Source organism: Cervus canadensis, chromosome 15 (genome assembly GCF_019320065.1).
Source record: "Cervus canadensis isolate Bull #8, Minnesota chromosome 15, ASM1932006v1, whole genome shotgun sequence".
NCBI lineage: Eukaryota > Metazoa > Chordata > Mammalia > Artiodactyla > Cervidae > Cervus > Cervus canadensis.
Genome location: NC_057400.1, coordinates 3,055,409 through 3,075,063, shown reverse-complemented (window position 1 = coordinate 3,075,063; position 19,655 = coordinate 3,055,409). Strand labels below are relative to the sequence as shown.

At 40.1% G+C, this 19,655-nt stretch overlaps 1 protein-coding gene across 1 annotated transcript in view; it reads left to right on the top strand.

Moving 5' to 3' along the window:
- Positions 1-19,655, top strand: part of CNTNAP5 (contactin associated protein family member 5) — a 995,095-nt gene that overhangs the window by 69,827 nt on the left and 905,613 nt on the right. The gene's annotated exons all lie outside the window — the stretch shown is intronic.

Here is a 19,655-nt window from a genome sequence, read left to right as displayed (position 1 = left end):
TCTCCTCGAGTATTTTCTCATGGCCTTTCTTTTTGTCTTCTTCTTCTGGGACTCCTATGATTCGAATGTTGGGGCATTTCACATTGTCCCAGAGGTCCCTGAGGTTGTCCTCACTTCTTTTGATCCTTTTTTCTTTTTTCCTCTGTGCTTCATTTATTTCCACCATTTTATCTTCTACCTCACTTATCCTATCTTCTGTCTCCGTTATTCTACTCTTGGTTCCCTCCAGAGTGTTTTTTATCTCATTCATTGCATTATTCATTTTTAATTGACTCTTTTTTATTTCTTCTAGGTCTTTATTAAACATTTCTTGCATCTTTTCAATCTTTGTCTCCAGGCTATTTATCTGTAACTCCATTTTGTTTTCAAGATTTTGGATCATTTTTATTATCATTATTCTAAATTCTTTTTCAGGTAGATTCCCTATCTCCTCCTTTTTTGTTTGACTTGGTGGGCATTTTTCATGTTCCTTTACCTGTTGGGTATTTCTTTGCCTTTTCATCTTGTTTAGATTGCTGTGTCTGGAGTGGACTTTCTGTATTCTGGAGGTCTGTGGTTCCTTTTTATTGTGGAGGTTTCACCCAGTGGGTGGGGTTGGACGATTGGTTTGTCAAGGTTTCCTGGTTAGGGAAGCTTGCATCAGTGTTCTGGTGCGTGCAACTTGATTTCTTCTCTCTGGAGAGCAATGGAGTGCCCAGTAATGAGTTTTGAGATGGGTCTATGTGTTAGGTGTTACCTTGGGCAGCCTGTATGTTGACATTCAGGGCTATGTTCCTGCGTTGCTGGAGATTTTGCATGGTATGTCTTGCTCTAAAACTTATTGGCTCTTGGGTGGTGGTTGGTTTCAGTGTAGGTATGGAGGCTTTTGGACGGTCTCTTATTACTTAAAAGTTCCACATAGTCAGGAGTTTTCTGGTGTTCTCAGGCTTTGGGCTTAAGTCTCCTGCCTCTGGATTTCTGTTTTATTCTTCCAGTAGTCTCAAGATTTCTCCAACTATACAGCACTGATAATAAAACTTCTAGGTTAATGGCGAAAAGATTCTCCCCCGTTAGGGACACCCAGAGAGGTTCACAGAGTTACATGAAGAAGAGGAGAGGGAGGAGGGAGATAGAGATGAGCAGGAGGAGAAAAAGGGGGGCTCAAGAGGAGAGAGACAGATCTACGCAGTTGTCTGTTCCCAGAGTGTTCTCTATAGCCCAGACACCCACAAAGATTCACAGAATTGGATTGGGAAGAGAAGGGGAAAGGAGGAAATAGAGGTGTTCTGAGGTAGAAAACGGAGAGTCAAGATTGGGAGAGAATAATCAACACACTCCTGAATAAAAATGGGAACTGAATATTGGATTCTTAAATGTTCACAATTTATATCATATACTGAAAAACAAAAATTAAAAATCTAAGTAGAGGTTAGACTCTTTAAAAAAATACTATATTAAAAACAAAAACCAAAACACACAAAAAATTTTAGAAATATATATGAAGTTCGGTTTAAAAATAGGGCTTCTCTTCTTTTTTTTTTTTTTTGTTAAGGTTATAGTGTAATGAAAATGAAAATTAAGGAGTAGTAGAGGAGTAATAGAGGACTTTAAAAGGAAATAAGAGAAAAAGAAAAATAGAAAATAGAAGAGAAAAAGGGAAAAAAAGAAAAAAAACACAAGAAAAAAATTTTTTTCCTACTTAAAAAAATCATAAAAATCTATGAAAATGGAAGTTAAGGAGTACTGGGGGAATAATAGGGAATTTTAAAAGAAACTAAAGAGAAAAAATAAATGAGAAAAAAGAAAAAAAAAATTTTTTTTTACTTTAAAAAAAAAAAAAAGTAAAAATATATCTAGGAATTTCCCTGGAGCTGTTGCAGTCAGTGTGGGTTCGGCTCAGTTTCAGATATCTCCTCGTTCCAGCTTACACTTCTCGACATCTACAGGCCCCTTCCGGTGTAGTCGGTGTTATCTACAGGGCTTTTAATCTGTTGCACCGGTCCCTTCTGAAGCGGTTCCCTTTGTTTATTTGGCTTCTGTTTGCCGGTCTCTTCAGAGCCTCATTTCCGCCCTGACACAGGCGGGCGGAGGTGGACTCTTATTCAGTCAGCTAGTTCCGTTGCGCTGCTGGGAGGGGCTGGCGCTGCCGGGAGGGGCTGACGCTGCGGGGCGGGGCTGACGCTGCGGGGAGGGGCTGGCCCTGCGGGGGCGGGCTGGCGCTGCCGGGAGGGGCTGACGCTGCTTTCTCCGTCTGCGCTGCTCAGGCTCCCGGCTGTTCTATATGGAGCGCGCCCCGCGCTGCACGCTGTTCGAGCCCTCGGGTGTTCCACAAAAGCGCGGAACAAAAGGCTGCGCCTGCTCTTTGTGCCTTCCCCGTCAGAGCGGTCCAGGCAGCCAGGGGCTTGACGGGCCCACTCTCCCCGGGTGCGGCGCTCCCACTCCCTTCCGCGGTCCCAGTCTCAGTTTCCGCCGGCGCCAGTCAGGTGCCTGCGCCTTCTGCCCTCCGCGTCCCCAGCCCCAGTCCCCGCCCGCGCCAGTCAGGTGCCTGCGCCCTGTGTCTCGCCACAACCCTCCCGGCAGATGCCGACCATCCAGAATCTCAGGAGGTCTTTGATTAGAAACTGGGGGCCTGTTTGCAGAGCAGCAGGGGATGCGGTCCTTGGGGCCGAGCCTGCCCCCTTCCCCTCCCCCCTACCTCCTGCCTTCGGCGGGGCTGGGCTGGTCCGCAGCCTGCAGGCTCTTCTCTGGACTTGCTGGGTCCCTTTGTTCTGCGAGCGGCCAGCAGTGTGTTCGGGCCAGTTAATTCTCTCTCTCTCTCTTGCTATCCCACAGTTTAAGTTGGTATCTCACAAAAGCTCCCTCTGATTGTCCTCAGGACACTCAGGCCCGGTCCTTACCCTAAGCAATGCCGCCCGCTCCTCTCCGTGCCGCCCCCACTTGCTGGTGGCAGATGCGGGCGTCTGGTGTACTTTTCTGCTGCGATTTGCTTTTAGGCACTTAATCTGTGGGTTTTATTTATTGTTCCCCTCCCAGTCAGGTTGCCCTCCGAGATTCAAAAACTTCCCCCAGACCCACCAGTGCTAGGGTTTGCTGGTGTTTGGAAACTTCCTCTATTCAGACTCCCTTCCTGGGACGGATCTCCGTCCTTAGCTCTTTTGTCTCTCTTTTTATCTTTTATATTTTGTCCTACCTCCTTTTGAAGACAATGGGTTGCCTTTCTGGGCGCCTGATGACCTCAGCTAGCGATCAGAAGTTGTTTTGTGAAGTTTGCTCTGAGTTCAGTTATTCTTTTGATGAATTTGTAGGAGAGAAAGTGGTCTCCCCGTCCTACTCCTCCGCCATCTTGGCTCCTCCCCCCAACATACATGTTGATGAGAACATAGCAATTAACATGAAATACGTTAGCTTTTATACCACCCTTTAGAAGCCATCTATATGAACCACCATTTAGAAAATACTTTTTTGTGAATAAGAGGAAATAGAAATCATTCATCTTATCTAACAGCCCTTCAAATAGTTGGTTCTGCTAGCATTTCTCTTTCCCAAGCTAAATTTCCATAACTTCTGAAACTACTCCTCATGTGAAGTGATATCTGGACTCTTTTCTGTCCTAATCACCATCTTCTAGAGGTTCTCCGGTTTGTCAACATAGCTTTTAAAATGTAGATGTTTCTTCATAGAGTTAATTTCTGACTTTCTGGAAAATGTAAGCATTATAGCTTGTACTGTAAGCCTATAGCTGTTTCCCTGCGCTTCAAATTTAAGGGGCTTTCTTTTGAAAAGTATAAATGAGTCAACCACAGAAAGTGGGATTTCTTAGGCACACTGAAGTTCTCTTTTTGTGTGTTTGACAAAGAATTGGATCATGTGAGTTGGCCTTTATATGAAACTTTGGGCAAAACACCAAACACACTTTTTTCCAAAGAGGATTGACATAAGGCAAATGTCCTAACTGCCTCCCATTTCAGTTAAACTTCTTATTTTGAGATAATTGTAGACTCACATGCAGTTGTAAGAAAAAATGAAACAGGGAAATCTAATATACTTTTCCCAGATTCCTCCAGTGGTAGTGTCTTGCAAGGTAATTGACAGTATATCACAACCATGATGATAGTAACAATACAATAAAAATATAGGAATTTCTATCACCAAAAGGATCCTCCAAGTTTCCCATTTTAGAGTCAGTTTCCTCCAACTTCAAATCCTCCTTAACCTTGACAATTATTAAAATCTTCTCCATCAATTTTGTCATATTAATAATGTACAAATGGAATCATATAGTATATGTATATGATCATATAGTATAGTATATGATAGTATATGGTTGGATTTGGTCACTTAGTATAATCCTTGGAGATTCATCCACATTGTTACATGTAACATGTTTTTGTTACATGTACCAAAAAAATAACCCTTTTCTTGTTATTGCTAAGCAGTTTTTCCTTGTATGGATGTAACACAATTTGTTTAACCATTCACCTATCAAAGAAGAATTAGTTTAATTCCAGTTTCTGACTTTTGCAAATAAAGGTGATATAAAATTCATATACATATTTTTTCTTTCAACATGATTCTTCATTTTTCTGAGGTAAATACCCTAAAGAACAATTGCTGGACCAATGGTAGTGACATGTTTATTTTTCAGAATTTCTTCCAAGCTGTACTCTGGATGTCTATACCATTTACACTCCCATCGTCTGAGGGATCCAGTTTCTCCACATCCTAGACAGCATTAGTGTTTCACTGTTTTCTATTGTCTTTTATGATGGCTGTGTAATGATGCAACACTGTGGTTTTACTCTGCATTTCCCTGCTGCCTAATGGTGTGGAATAGCTTCCATCTGCTTGTCTGCCATCTGAATATCTTGTTTGGTGAAGTTTTTCTCTGTAATGCAGAGGTTTTTAATTTGAATAAAATCAAAATTGTATTTATGAATTATGCCTTTGATGTCAAACCTAAGAATTCTTAGTCTTAGATCCCAATGGTTTTCTGCTATATTTTGTGTGTGTTTTACAGTTTTATGTCGACATTTACATTTACTTATGATCCATTTTGACATAACATTTGTGTAAGGTATGAGAATTTGATTGAGAGTTTTTAAGATTCTCTTTATTAAGTTGAACATAATTATGTCCTCCCCTATGTTTTATTATATGAGAGTATTTATCATGAATGAGTGTTGAATTTTATAAAATGCTTTTACTTCACTGATTGATATCATGGTTTTTGTTTTATTTTTAGCCTGCTAATATGATAGTTTTCCTTGATTGTGTTTTTAAATACTTAACCAGTTTAAGGTTCTCATGTGAGGGAGAAGAGGAGAAACTCTATTTGGGAATAAGCACAGTCATTTTTATATATTGCTAAATTCTACTTGCAGATATTTCCTTAAAGAATTTTGTACCTGTATTCATAGATATATATGTATATATGTATACAGTGGATAGTAAAAAGTTTTCTTCTCTATTTGTTTAAAATTGATATTGGTTCATCTTTAATTCACTGGTAAAATTCCCCAGTGAAACTATCTGGATTTGGAGATTTCTTCCCTGGGAAAGTTTTAAACATTATGAATTAAAATTCCTTAAGATTTATAGGACTATCCAAATGATACATTTCATATTTCTTGGGTTGTGGGAATTTGTATTTTTAAAGAAATTTACCATTTTGTAGAAACCTCAAATCTATGAGATGGAAGGGATTTTTTTAATTCTCTTGTTTTCTTTTTGATGCATATAGTGATAAGCTCTGTTTCATTACTGATATGGGTCTTTTTTATTTCTTTTGTCAATTTTGCTAGAGTTTTGTCATTTTACTTTTTATCTTTGTTAAAGAGTCAACTCTATGCTTCATTAATTTTTTCTATTTTTTCCATTTCATTGATTTCTGCTCTTAATTTACTTTTCTTCATCGCTTTCTTTGCTCTTCTTTTTCTAACTTCTTGAGACTGAAGTTCATGTTATTGGTCTGAACTCCTTTCTATGCTCACTGTAGTCTCATGTATTTCCTCTTTAACACTCAGTACTTTAACCATATGCCCCAAATTTTGATATATTGTGTTGTCATTTTCACTGTTGCACATATTTTTTAATTTATTTTAATTTGGAGGATACTAGCTTTACAATGTTGTGTTGGTTTCTGTCACACAACAGTGTGAATCAGCCATCCGTAGACACATGCAGTTTTGATTGTCTTTGAAGCTTTCTTTTTGGGCCAGTGGATTGTTGGTGTGTTTTTCGTTTCCAAGTGTTTGGTGATGTTTTCCTTTTATGTCCCTTCACCCTCCCACATTTGTAATATGATTGTTAAACACTTTTTCTACATACGTTTAGAACCACATTACACAGTGTTGGTGTGGATTTGTTTTTGTTTTTTTTTTTTTTTTTGCTTCAACTTTCATCCTTAATTTAGAAAATTCAAAAGTAGAAGGAAAGGCAGTTGAATTGATGTACATTTTTGTTTACTGTGCATTTTTTGCCTTCCTGATATTATAAGATTCCTTTTATTATTTTCTGTTTGTTAAAGTGGTATGATTTAGTCTTCATTGGGGGTAGGTCTGCTGTTGACAAATTTTCTTAATTTTCCCTTATGCTTTATTTCCTCTTCATTCTGAAAAGATATTTCTGCTGGGTTAAAAGTAGAAACTTGCAGTTGATTTCTTAAAAATGAAAATAACAGCATGCCACCTATTCCCTGGCTCTGTGGTTTCTGGTGAGAAAACTGCCGTCACTCATGCTGTTTTTCCTTTACGAGTGAAGTGTTATTTTTTCTGGATGTTTTAAGAATTTTTGTCTGCAGTTTTCAGAAGTTTCATTATGATATGTCTGGTATTAATTTCTTTGGCTTTATTCTATCTGTGATTTACCCAGCTTTTTTAATCTGTAGATTTATGTCTCTTGCCCAATTTGGGATGTATTTATTCATTATTTCTTTGAGTTTTTCTTGGCCCCACCTGCTCTTTCCTTTTCTTATGGGACTCTGATGACACAAATGTTAAATGTTTTTTACAGACTCTAAGTTACTGAAACTCATTTTATTTTTCTGTTTATTTCCTTGACATTTTTCAAATAGGGTAACTTTCACTGTTTTAACTTTCAATTTTCTGATTTTTTTTATTCCTTTTTGCTGTTGAAGTCTTTCTACTTTTAATTTTTTATTATACTTTTCACTTTTAATATTTCACTTGGTTATTCATACATTTTATGTTTTCTTCTGATACCATTTCTCTGCTGAAGTTTTCTATTTTTCATTTAAGTGTATTCATAATTGATCACTAGAATTTTTATCACACCTGCTTTTAAATCTTTGTCAGGTAATTCTAATATATCTCATCTTAGTATTAGCATCCATTTATTATTTTTATTGTTTCAGTTTCAATTTAGTTTAAGATCTTCTTAGTTCTTGGTATGATGTATGATTTTTTTAATTCAAACTTGGATGTTTACATATTGTGTTATGAGACTCTGCATCTAATTAAATCTTCTGTTTTAACTGGCTTTTTTGGAAATACGGTTCTGGAAGTCAAATGGAGGAGGACCACCTCCTAAATGTCCTGTGGGTGTAGAAACCACTGTCCCCTGCTCAGCATCCACCGGCGCCTGACCTGTGGACTCCATCAGGACGTTGGCTTCCCACGTGGTCTCCAGGGAAGCTGAGGGTGCTCCGTACCGCTGTCGAGCGGAAGCCCCGGAGCCCTGCCTGGCCTTCTCTGGTCACTCTGGTGCCTCACACAGCTTCCTGAGGGTAGCAGTCTAAGTCCTCCACTCCGCCTTCACACAGGTAGAAACAGTCTCGGTTGTTGTTCTGTGATGTTTGCCTAGAGCAAAGCAATTTTAGGCTATATAGTTTCTGGTTTACCAGAAACTTCTGGTCTTTGCCTGGAGAGCGCAGGCTTCTGTCGGGGTGTAATTTTGCCCATCCCCTTTGATGCGTCTAGATCGTCAGCTGCAGCTCCAGGCTTGGCATGTGAGGCAAGCAGAAAAGTCAGCGCACGTCCCACCGTGTCGTTCCTCAGCTCCCAGCTCCCTAGGCAGACTGCATTTTCTTTTCTAACATTGAGTCTTCACATGCTTGTTTTAAGTATCATGTCCAGGATGTTTATTGTACTTGGTGGGAGGAATCGGAAAATGTAGGTCACCTCCATCTCCCAGAAGCTGGAGACCCGCTTTTCTTTACGTACCAGGAGAGAAGCAGACACTGCGCGGGATGGCCGCACACCGCGTGCTTGCCTTGTGGAGTCTCGTCTACTTCCCCCCACTCTCCTAGTGTGCTCCCAGTGTTGCATATGAAGCATTCCGCTTTCAGAAAGCTTGAGAAACTTGCCTTAGGGCCCGCAGATGGAACACAAAATAACTGGGGCCCTCGGGACTAACTTCCCAGCCAAGGTTTTACCCCTGATTCTTGCGTCTTCCTACCGTGTTCTCTAATATTTTCAGAGGAACAAAAGCTTTCCAAATCAGTTTAACAAATGTCATTCTCAAGTCTCATAATAATTGTGTGAAGTCAATTAGAGGAAGAACTTCTTTACTCATTAAAATGATAGGTTTTGAGAATTAGCCCAAAGGGTAATTGGTTTCAAAACATGTCTCCTGGTCCAGAGCTCCTTGCTCCATGCTGTACCTCTGCTGCTATAAAAGGGAAATGAATTAATCCCTTTATTGGCGTACTGAATGCAACTTAGAGAAGCATAGCTCTAATGAGACAGCAGTATTTACAAGGACATAGGATGCCTAAAATGCCCTGATTTCCCCTTTAACCCAGCCGTCCTCATCTATTTGTGGACATCCTTCAAATCTTGGCCTCTGAGCTGTGAAGTATCCTCAGGCGTACTTCACACGTGTGACATGACGGTCATCTCATACCACTATGGCCTAAGTCATAAGTCTCTGTGAGTCTGTCCTTCTCCTTGTGAGTGGGGTCATCGTGAGAAAGAACTAAATCTTTCATCTCTACAATCGTGGCACCTACACTGGCCATTACACGGTACAGCCTCAAGAAACAATGTTGAGTGAATGCATGAATACGGGAAAGAAAGTCTAATCTGCTCCCTCCCCCAAATTATCTTACATTTGTAAGAAGATATTTCCTGATTGGACTTTGCTTTATTTAGCAAAAACATGCTGCCTACATTGAAAAAGAATTTGGGATGATTATAAAATTACACAAATTATCCATCCCATTATGGTTCAATTTTTACCTGATCTTTTTCTAAAAAAATGCTTTTGATGACAATATTTGTTTTCCTCTAATCAAATATGAGTAAGAAAACTTTCAAAGCACTAGCTGAGTGTAAGCTTTCTCATGGGATTTTACAGATTACTTTAGCTGGGGTTGAAGGAAAAGCCATTGATTTCCCCTGTTATCTGTGAGGCTTTAATCAATCAATACCAAAATGTATAGGTTAGTTCCTATATGTTCAACACGATCCTAAAGCATTATTTAACCGTAGAGGAAACATCTATGCCCCTTTCTCATCTGTTATTCACATTGTAGTGTAGAATATATTGTAATGCCTGGTCCCTTCCACTGTTACTCACATTGAAGAAATAATGAATGAGGACTTCCCTGATGATCCAGTGGTTAAGACTTTGCCTTCCATTGCAGAGGGTGTGAGTTTGACCCCTGGACAGGAAACTGAGAATCCACCTGCCTAGCAGTCAAAAAACAAACAAACAAACAAACAAACAAAAACACAGAAGCAATACTGTAACAAATTCAATGAAGGCTTTACAATACTAAAAAAAAAACACATTAAAATTTTAAAAAAAAAATAATGAGAAAGCAATACTAAACTATGGAAAAGTAGTCCTGGGTTGAAAAGGGTATATTATAGAAACACAGTGGTAACTTAAAAATAAGGAGATATGCATTGATTGCCTACTGTATACTAGCCATGATACAAAACATATAGTGTCCCTCAAAATAAACATTTCCAAATAAATATTATTAGTCTCTTTTTTATACATGAGAAATCTGACCCCTGGAGGGACTGAATAATTTGCTAAATGCTAACCATTAACTGAAAGAGTTAGGATCCAATTGAGCTTTTAAGCGACATCTGTGCTCTGTAAAATGCATCAAGTCCATTTTGCTGAGTGTCCAGTAAGAATATAATAAATGATATGTGCTTTAAGAATTAAGGAAAGGAGAAAATGAGAAGGAAGTATGTATGAAGAACATGTGGAGGTCTGTGATATGTAGGGTTTAGACGCAGGGTGAGGTGATGTGGGGTCTGGGTAGAGATAGAAAGAGATTCCTCTCACAGGGAAGAATGGGACCATCTGATTAGGAGAGAGACATATGAGAAATAATTGAAGCCTCCAAAGTTGGGCCACATAATGAGTGGTAAAGTGTAAGCTGGACTTGATGGGAGAAGAATTAAAAGAATATCAAAGACTTTTGAACAGATGAGTATAAACTCAGGATGATTTAGAGAGTAACCTTGCAGTTGGGCTGGAATGGATCAGAATAAAGATATACTTCCAGGGCAGGGAGCCCCGAGGGGCCAGGACTGGATTTAGATGCAGGTCTGGATTTAGATGAAGACAGGGAGAAAGGAAGAAAGGATACCAAGAGGGAGCTCTCCCCAGATCTGGGCCACGGACTGAACGTGATGGAAGGGGAGGAATGCATCGCATGTGTCAAACCCACGTGATTGTTCGAGGATGAGAGCAACACGGTGGAGAAAAAGCCTGTGCTTGTGACCTCACCATATACTGATCTGTGATCGAGGAATGTTATTTCACCGCTCTGAACCTGTTCCTTTATCAGTTCTTAGCCTTCCAAATGGAATTACAAGACTCACCCACAAAGTTTCTAGGAAAATTAAAAGAAATACAATATTTAATGCACCTGGATCATAACAGGCTCTCAGCAACTATGTGTTTATATCCGTGGATAAATGGCAGTGACATTCAAAGGAAGAAAAAGCACAGAGGAGTGGAAAGAAGATGAATTAGACTTGGGGGTCTTGACTAGTATCTGTGTAGGGATTCCATCCACATCTGGAAGAAGATGTGGACCCCAAGGCGGATCACAAGTCCCCAGTTCATGGAGTTAGATAACAGCCTCTGTGACCTAAGGTGTTCAGGTGAAAACAGCACAGAGTGTCTGCAGATGGCTTCTGGGGAAAGCCCGAAGTAGGTCAGATACACATGACCGGGTATTCCTGGGGAATATGGGGCCTTCTGCTTCGTATATGTGTTATATATGGCAGGTCCTTAGCTTCCATGCTGCCTTCGTGTCAGTCTGAGTTGGCGTCCTTTTGTGTTTATACGGATAATGTTCCTTACATCACTTCTGATGCCCTCTTCTGTTTTTATCATATTATGTTTTCTGAGCACCTCCTCTTATTTTTTCTTTAAAGCAGGATCTCTTTCTGGGCTTTGTAACTCTCCTATCACTATGCTGGGTTGCATTTATTATACCCATTGCACAGGGGGGCAAACTAAGATATAGGCAAGTTAAGGGATTTATTTGGGTCAACATCCTCCTAGAGTAAAGCTCCTCATGAAACTATGGAGAAACCTGAAGGCTTGAAGAGACGCCAGCCATCAGCTCATCCACGAGTGAACAAACCTTAGAATGGAACAGATAGTAAATATTTTAGGTTTTGTCAGCTAGATACTGTCTCCATTGCCTATTCTCCCCCTCCTCCATCTCCTCATTCCTCCTCTTTAATAATTCTTTGAAAACTTAAAAATCACTGTAAGCTTGCAGGTTGTACAGACCAGCCATGAACCAAATTTGTCAACTTTGAACTAATTTAATTCTTTCCCTCTCTAGGTGAGGTGAGACACAGATGGGTGTAGCGAGGTGCCCAGGGTGACCCAGCTGGAGAGTGATGGAGCTGTTTAGCCCTCAGATTTCTTCACCAACATTGCTCTCCTCACCATAGCTCAAAATCTTGAACCATAGCCAATTGTGGAAAGAGTCCTTTACCTACTTAAGTTTCCAACAGGACCGTGTGAAGGGCCATAGCTATGAGGGAACCAGGTTTTGTCTCTCAACCTCTGTGCTTGTTCTCGCCACTCACTTTTTAAAAAATATCATTGTGCATTGCCTTAGTCTGACAGTGTTTGGAGTAATTTTTGTAAAGTTACAAATAACCCACAATTATTGAATGAAACAGCTATTGCATCATGCAAAGAATAAAAGAGGGAAGTGAGAATGCCAAGAAAAATGCTAGCAGGAGGTAGTAAGTTTTGCCTTGGACTTCCACTTGACCAGCACAGAGAGAGATTCATCATTAGTCACAAAAGCCAGCACCCAAAAGCTTAAAAAGGAATTAGTTGTTTGTTGCAATGCATATTGTCCTAGTTTTTAGACCCAAGAGGTATTTCCATAGGATTGAAGAGTGTTTTATGTGACAAAGTGACCCAGGCTGCCTTATCAAGTTGTATAGCTTTGCAAGAATGTGGGGGCTGCTCAGATTCTGGGGAACCCTTCTTCTTTTGTCCCCCAGATTTGAGAGTGGGAATTCTCATACTTTACAAGCATTTAAAATGCCTGATTTTCTACACTTTTACCAGACATCAGTGTCAGACCTAACTCCAAGGACTGACAGCAGCCCTCTGACCTCTAGCCTCAGGGTAGATCTCCCCCTGGAGAGCTGACCTGTGCCTGCCCCATATTCTGTCTGGTCTAAAAGCTCAATGAACCAGACCTAGTCAAAGCAACTACTAAAGTGGAGGAAGAAGGATGACAGAACCTGAGCCAAGCAAAGGTTTTCCATACCAAAACAAGTCTTATCAATGGCAGGGGCATCACCACTACTTACTACATATTTTCAATTAAGTTACCAAAGGCCCTGCACACAGTAGGTACTTGATGCTAGTGGGCTTCTGGTCCACTCTGCCCTGACGTCTGCCTCTTTTCAGTGTGACTGAGGGCTTCCAAAATTTGAAGACAAAATATACTGATGTTTCACCTGTGTTTAGTTGGCTCTTCATCCTCTTCCCGACTGAGAAGATGACGGTGAGTATTTGAATTCACTGGATTCAAGATGCAAAACAGGAAACTTCTGGTCTCTTCCTCTTTGGAGTCTCCACCCTGACATACCTATGGCTTCCTCTTCTCTCCCAGGCCTGCCTCCTCCCCAGGAAAGTTGAACCTGTTTCTTGTCTTTTAGGTTTTTCTCAATCTCAGTGCATGCATGGTCCCTTGGCACTAACCATTCAACAGTCTCTCTGCCCTCCAATTATCCATTCTGCAGGGATTGCCTTTTTATTCCACCTGCTCCATCTCAGAGCTATAGTCTTTAGTCTGCTTTCTCTTTTTGTATATTTCCCAGCTTTCCCTAAAAGCTGCACCTCAAGTTATGCTGTGGGAATAGGTTGAGAATGATTATGGAGAGCAGTCACTCCTTCAGTGGCTCTTTAATGTGCATGTTCAGGGTTCCGTGACTGAAGAGGAAAACAAGACAAGGACTACAGATCCTCATGTAATAATAGCAGGGAGCACAATCTGTTGACGGATTTTTAAGCCTGTGCATTTAATTACCCACCCTATCAAGGTTGTGAAATAATGGGGATTAGACTATCACTTACCGTTTCAGCAACCTGCCCTCACTTCTCTGGGTCATCAGCATCCCTTTGTTCCCATTAAACACCTGGTCTTCCAACAGACTTTCATTATATTTCAGGGATATTTGCAATAACTTTATCTCCCCTCACAGAATGAAAGGCATCCTTTCTTGCTGACATAATCTGTATCAGCAAAGGGGAAGAGGATTAAGGAAAGGAGATCTTTCAGTATAGCACACGCAGCTTATGGTAAGAGGCTGGATTTTACCAGGTCTTCTTCATCTTGTTCACATTCTTTGATTTCATAATTATTATCACCAAATCATTTATGGACCAGACCATGACATGTGAAACTAGGCAAGCGTGTGTTAGAATCTGGTTTTGATATCTTACTGTGTGGTTTCGGCAAGTTCTTTGACCTTTTTTATCCTCTGTGTTCTTATCAGGGAAATGGGGAATAAGTAGAACTACCTGAGAGTTTGTGGTGACGAATAGTAAATATATGTGAAACCTTTAGTTGAAGCTAGCATATAACTAATATTGAATAAATGGTGCCTGTTATAATTACTCCCTGTAGATTTTTGACTTGCATCTTGAGGACTGATGATTATCTAAGCATCAGAAACTCAGTCCTGATTTGGTACCAGATGAATGCTTGATGACTCTCTATAAATGCCTGAATATGAATGATTAGACACTAGACATTTCAGGTTAGTATAGAAGATGACAGGATCTTTTTCTTTTAGGAGGAATATGCAGCCATAGTCACATTAAAAATTAAAGCACATTTGACATTGTAAAGGCAAAGCACAACAAAGCCACTGTTGACATTTCATCTTGCAGATATCTAGTTTGAACTTATTTTAATACTTTTTCTAATCTCCAGACCCTGATAGAAGATAGGAAAAATAGCTCCTGGAATATAGGCTACAATAATAATAGCATCCCATTGGAGTGTCAACTTGATAGGGGTGAAAACAAAGATGCTTATTTCAACTCAACATTATCTTGCATGATTTGTATTACTGATATCACATCCTCAGTGTTCGAAAGCAAGCTTGGGAATCTGCAGACACTACTAAATTATGGGAAATAACCGATAATGAGACCCACTGCATTCTGATGGAAGAGGAATTTGCTCATTTGGACACCTCAGTTTAATAGAGAGCTAAATGGATGGTAAATAGAGTTAGGTGTAGATAAAGGTTGAATAGTGTGTTTTGAAACACTGACTAAAGAGAAGGAATACCTAATGAATTGCAAGTTCTTTAGTACAATGACTCAGAGAAGATTGGTGAGTCATGAGAGACGATGATCTAAACGTGTTAATAAAAACTCAAATCGTTTTTCTTTGCAGAGAAGCACAGAAGTGTTCACCAGAAGGAACTAATACTTTCCAGGAATCAGCATTTCAGAAAGATCAGGGACTTTTAGAGTCAGACCCACATAAATTTAATTTCTGCTCAGTCCTTTTCTAAAGTTATATGATTTGAAGCAATTCTATTCATCTAGCTGAACCCTGCGTCCTTCATCTGAAAATAGGAATAAGTCACATCTGCCAGGACTGCTCATACGACCTTGTCCGTGGAACACTGTGTAAGGATACATGAGCTGTGGGGTGGAGATTGGCCACACTGGATACATCATAGATTTGTCTGTGTATTATAACAATGTTCTTGAAGATGACCCCAAACCTTTCTTTTTCTTTTAATCAATATACTGCAAAAATACTTCCAGTATATAGAAGCAAAGTATGTTGAAAATGGGCATTTATTTTTCCTAAATGGCCCAGAGTACCATCAAAACTGAAGAGGGCCCTGAAACTTGGATGGTCAGATGCACGCAGAGTTTGTGGAACACAAGAGGTGCCCAGGAGGAACTAGTGTGTGGGTGAGATGGGAAACGCTCTGATGGTGACTCCTGCAGGACTGACGTTGCCCACGGATAAGATGAGGCATCACCGAGCATCAGTGTGAGTCTGTGGGAGTATGACAGAGTAAATTAACCCTTCGAGGGGAAGGATCAACTAGAGTGGAAACTGTCCTCCTTTGAAACAGAATCCCTCACTGTAACTGTCCATTGACTTACCTGGCTCTTTCTCTGTTCTGGAAGCTCCTTGTAATTTTTTAAAATAATTAATCCTCTATTTCACTTTTTTACAATTATGGACTGCACCCCACTGTATGCGGGCACTTAGTGTCCTAATCAGGGATTCAATCCATGTCCCCTGCATTGGAAGGTAGAGTCTCAACCACTGGACCACTAGTGAAGTCCGTGAAGGCAAATATTAATACTCCTATTTCCACAGGAAAGTATCCAAGTGTATGATATCCTTGATACCTTGTTACTGAATGAGTCATGCAAGAATCTCTTTTCTGCTGCTTTCCATTGAGGACAATGTCATCATTTTTAAGGTTATTTGTTTTAGCTTGTCTTTTTAAAAAAATTCATGAGCATGCTTCTTCTCTATTTTAATTTTTGTCAGTCAATATTTATTGAATGCACAGTGATGGACAGTCATTGTGGTAAATACTTCTAAGTCTTTATTTAACTTTTGAAACAACCATATAAGATCAACAATGTCAGCTCCATTTTCTGGATAAAGAAAATGAGGCTCAGATAGGAAAATAATAACTGCCTAAGGTTGTCCGATGAGCAGATAGGAGAGCAGAGATTTGAAGCTAAATCCACCAGTCTCCGGAAATCTCTTAAACCCTACTCTGTAGGATCCTTGGCAGTGATACCCTGGACATTCTCCCCCACCCACCTCTCAAAGATTATTCTAACATTTTCCTGTTTTCCTTGACAAGCACAAGTTTGAAGTCTTTGTATATTGCTTTATTCTATTCTATTATACAATTCCTCCAAACAATTCCAGTATCCTTGCCCTATGAATACTTCAACTTTCATTAATTTTATTTGGTTCCCGTTTGTGTTTAGATAAGTAGCCCACTCAGTTGGACTCGATTTTGTCCATTTTATATCTACCCATCTAAACACATTTCTGTGGGCTATATGGGAGGTCTGCTAAAAGAGCTACAGGGAAATCCCTTTGTGCACTAGGCATGCAGGAAAACATTGAGTTTGACTCCATCATTATCACACATAAAAACTCCAACAGCTCCCTTCTTTGCTGGTATAATCAATTCTGTTGCTAGTGAGTTAACCCCCTTTCTTATGGGAATTTAGACACCCATTTCCAGGCATATCCCTTTCATACTCCCTGACAGAAACTCTCTTGCAAAGCTCTCACTTTCTCCCTGATTAGCCTTAATGCTCTTCAAGGATAAGAAGCAGGTCTTACTTATTCCAGTGAACTAGCTGGTGAAATGTATTCACTAGTCTGGTCAAACTGTTTTCCTCTCTGTGTTCCCAAGTAAGCCAAATCTTTTCATTTATCTATATAATTTTTCTGAGTGAACTGTCATACTTATCTGCCATCCAATGACTCATTTCTAATAATAACTAGAATTTGGATGTTCCTTTAGAGCATATGAAGCATGCTCACATATGCTATTTCATCAAATTCTCACACTACTCCGGTGAGAAAAATACTTTAAACACCCTTAGTTTTCAGAGAACTCAATGCACTGGTTAGGTGACTTGTCCAGGGAATGCCAAACCAATGAAGGGTCTTGTTGGGATTCTGACACAGATATTCTGATGCTACAGTCTATTTTTAAAATTCTGTCTTGTTGCTTCACTGTGGTTGCATCACCATCAGGAAGCCTTTGTTTTCTGACTATCCTTTCCTCTCAACTTCTACATCCTTCGATGACAAAGAAAGTTTTCTTTAGTCCACCATCATCATTAGAATATGTAAGCATGCATGCTCAGTCACTCAGTTGTGTCCAACTCTTTGCGACCCATGGACTGTAGCCCGTCAGGCTCCTCTGTCCATGGAATTTTCCTGATCAGAATGTTGGAGTCATTAGAATATGAACAAGCAAATAAACAAAGTAATCAGTATGCAAGTCATGCAAACACAGATTAAAACCAAACCTAAAACATATATATTTTAGGCTATTTTCCCTTATAGGCTATCACAAGATACTGAGTTTCCTGTGTTATACAGTACATCCATTTGTTTAGCTATCGGGTTAGCCAACCCAATATTTTATATATAGTAGTGTGTATATGTTAATCCCAACCTCCTAACTTATCGCTTTCCCCCTTCCCTTTGATAACCATGTGTTTTCTGTGTCTGTGAGTCTATTTCTGCTTTATAAACACCTTTGTTTGTGTCTGTTTTTTAGACTCCATATGTAAGTGGTATCATACGGTGCTTGTCTCTCTCTGTCTGACTGACCTCACTTAGTATGATCATCTCTAGGTCCATCAGTGGTGCTGCAAGTGGCATTATTTCTTTCTCTTTCTGGTTGAATGATACACTGTTAACATTTTAATCAAGCCCCCGTTAGAGGCATCCTGGCAGCCCCAGAGCTGCTTTGTCTCACTGTACTTAGCATGTGACCATGGCACTTAGCATACAGTGCTTTTTGGTGAAGATCTGGAGGTTCATGGTTTTCTTTCTGCTCTACTTGAGGAACTGGGGAGACTACCTCTGAAGTAGTCTCAGTCACCCATCTCAGGGTGGAATGGCAGGGGTGGGGAGGGGGGAATTCACACAATTTGGAGAATTAGCAGAAGTCAAATGTACTTACTACTTACTATATGCTGCAGATGGTTTTAATGATATTATGTATATCAATTCATTCAATCATCAAAGCAATGCTGAGGGTGATATACAATTGTTATCCCCATTTTACAATTGAAGAACTGAAGGACAAGCAAAAACATCCAGAGGCAAAGCTAGAAAGTGTTAGATTTGGGATATATATCTGGACAATCTTACCCCAGAGTCTGTGCCAGCATAGGGTAGTTAGAACTGGGGTGTGGAGAGGGGAGAGTGGCAAGATGTCAGCCTGAAGAATGGCTTAGAGCTTTAGATAAACTGACTTTATTCCTCTGAGAAAGTCAAGAAAGGGTATGAATTGTCAGGAGCTCTGTTGCACGGATATCACATGGATGAGGGATCAAGCTTGTGTTAGCAACATCAGTTGTCTGTCTGAGGATGCTCTGAGCCGACTGCCCCATTTAAGAGCAGTCATAATAATACCATCTACTATTTGTTGACTAATCCCCCCTGACTTTCATTGTCTCCCTAGTATCTGTGAATAAATCCCCAGGTCCCTCGTGCAGCACTGAAAACCCAACAATTTAGATCTTCTTTATCTGTTCAGATTTGTCTCCCACCACACCTCTCCTCACACCCTGAGTTCCGGTCACATCAGTGGGTTTACTGCTCCCTGAACACTCTTCATTTTGAGGGTTTCACTTACATTCTTTACATGCCCTTCACGTTCTTAGTGCCTGGACAATTCTTTCAGCCTCAATTAACTGTACTCTAACACAAGAAGACTCCTCTCAGCCCGAAGTTTAGGGGAGATGTCTCTCTTCTGGGACACCAAGTCTGGATATTTACACATAAGAATGACCACTTTGGTTTGTGTATCTATCATTCACCCAGTTTCAATACCCTTGAGGGTAAACTCTGCCATATTTACTTTTGTGTCCTAGAATCTAGCATGGCAGCTGACACATGCTAAGTGTCAAAAAGCTAATTGAATTATGTATCAAACCTTGATATAGGACTTTGAATCCAGCTCTGATTTCAATATAGCATCATGAGTTTGATGTCACCTAGTGTATATTACAGAAAACTTAAGTGCAGGGAAATAAAATAAGTTATGAAAAGTTGCATAGAATAAGCTATAATAAGTAAGGGGCAGATTTAGGAAGGATTCAAACTTAGCAGTATTCAGAGTCTGGCATCCGTTTCTAGGTCTGTACATTGTACCACACTAACTTCCTCCCCAGAAGTGAGATGACAGCTGAAATTTGGGAAATTGAGCTGAAGAATCAAGAATCATGAGACGCAATGGAGTGGAAAAACAGAATAAGAGGGCAGCTTTTGAAATGCCTTAGGCATTCCCTTCTTATTTACGTTTACATTTAAAGTCACTCAGTCGTGTCTGACTCTTTGCAACCCGGTGAACTATACAGTCCATGGAATTCTCCAGGCCAGAATACTGGAGGTGGTAGCCTTTCCCTTCTCCAGGGGATCTTCCCCACCCAGTGATTGAACCCAG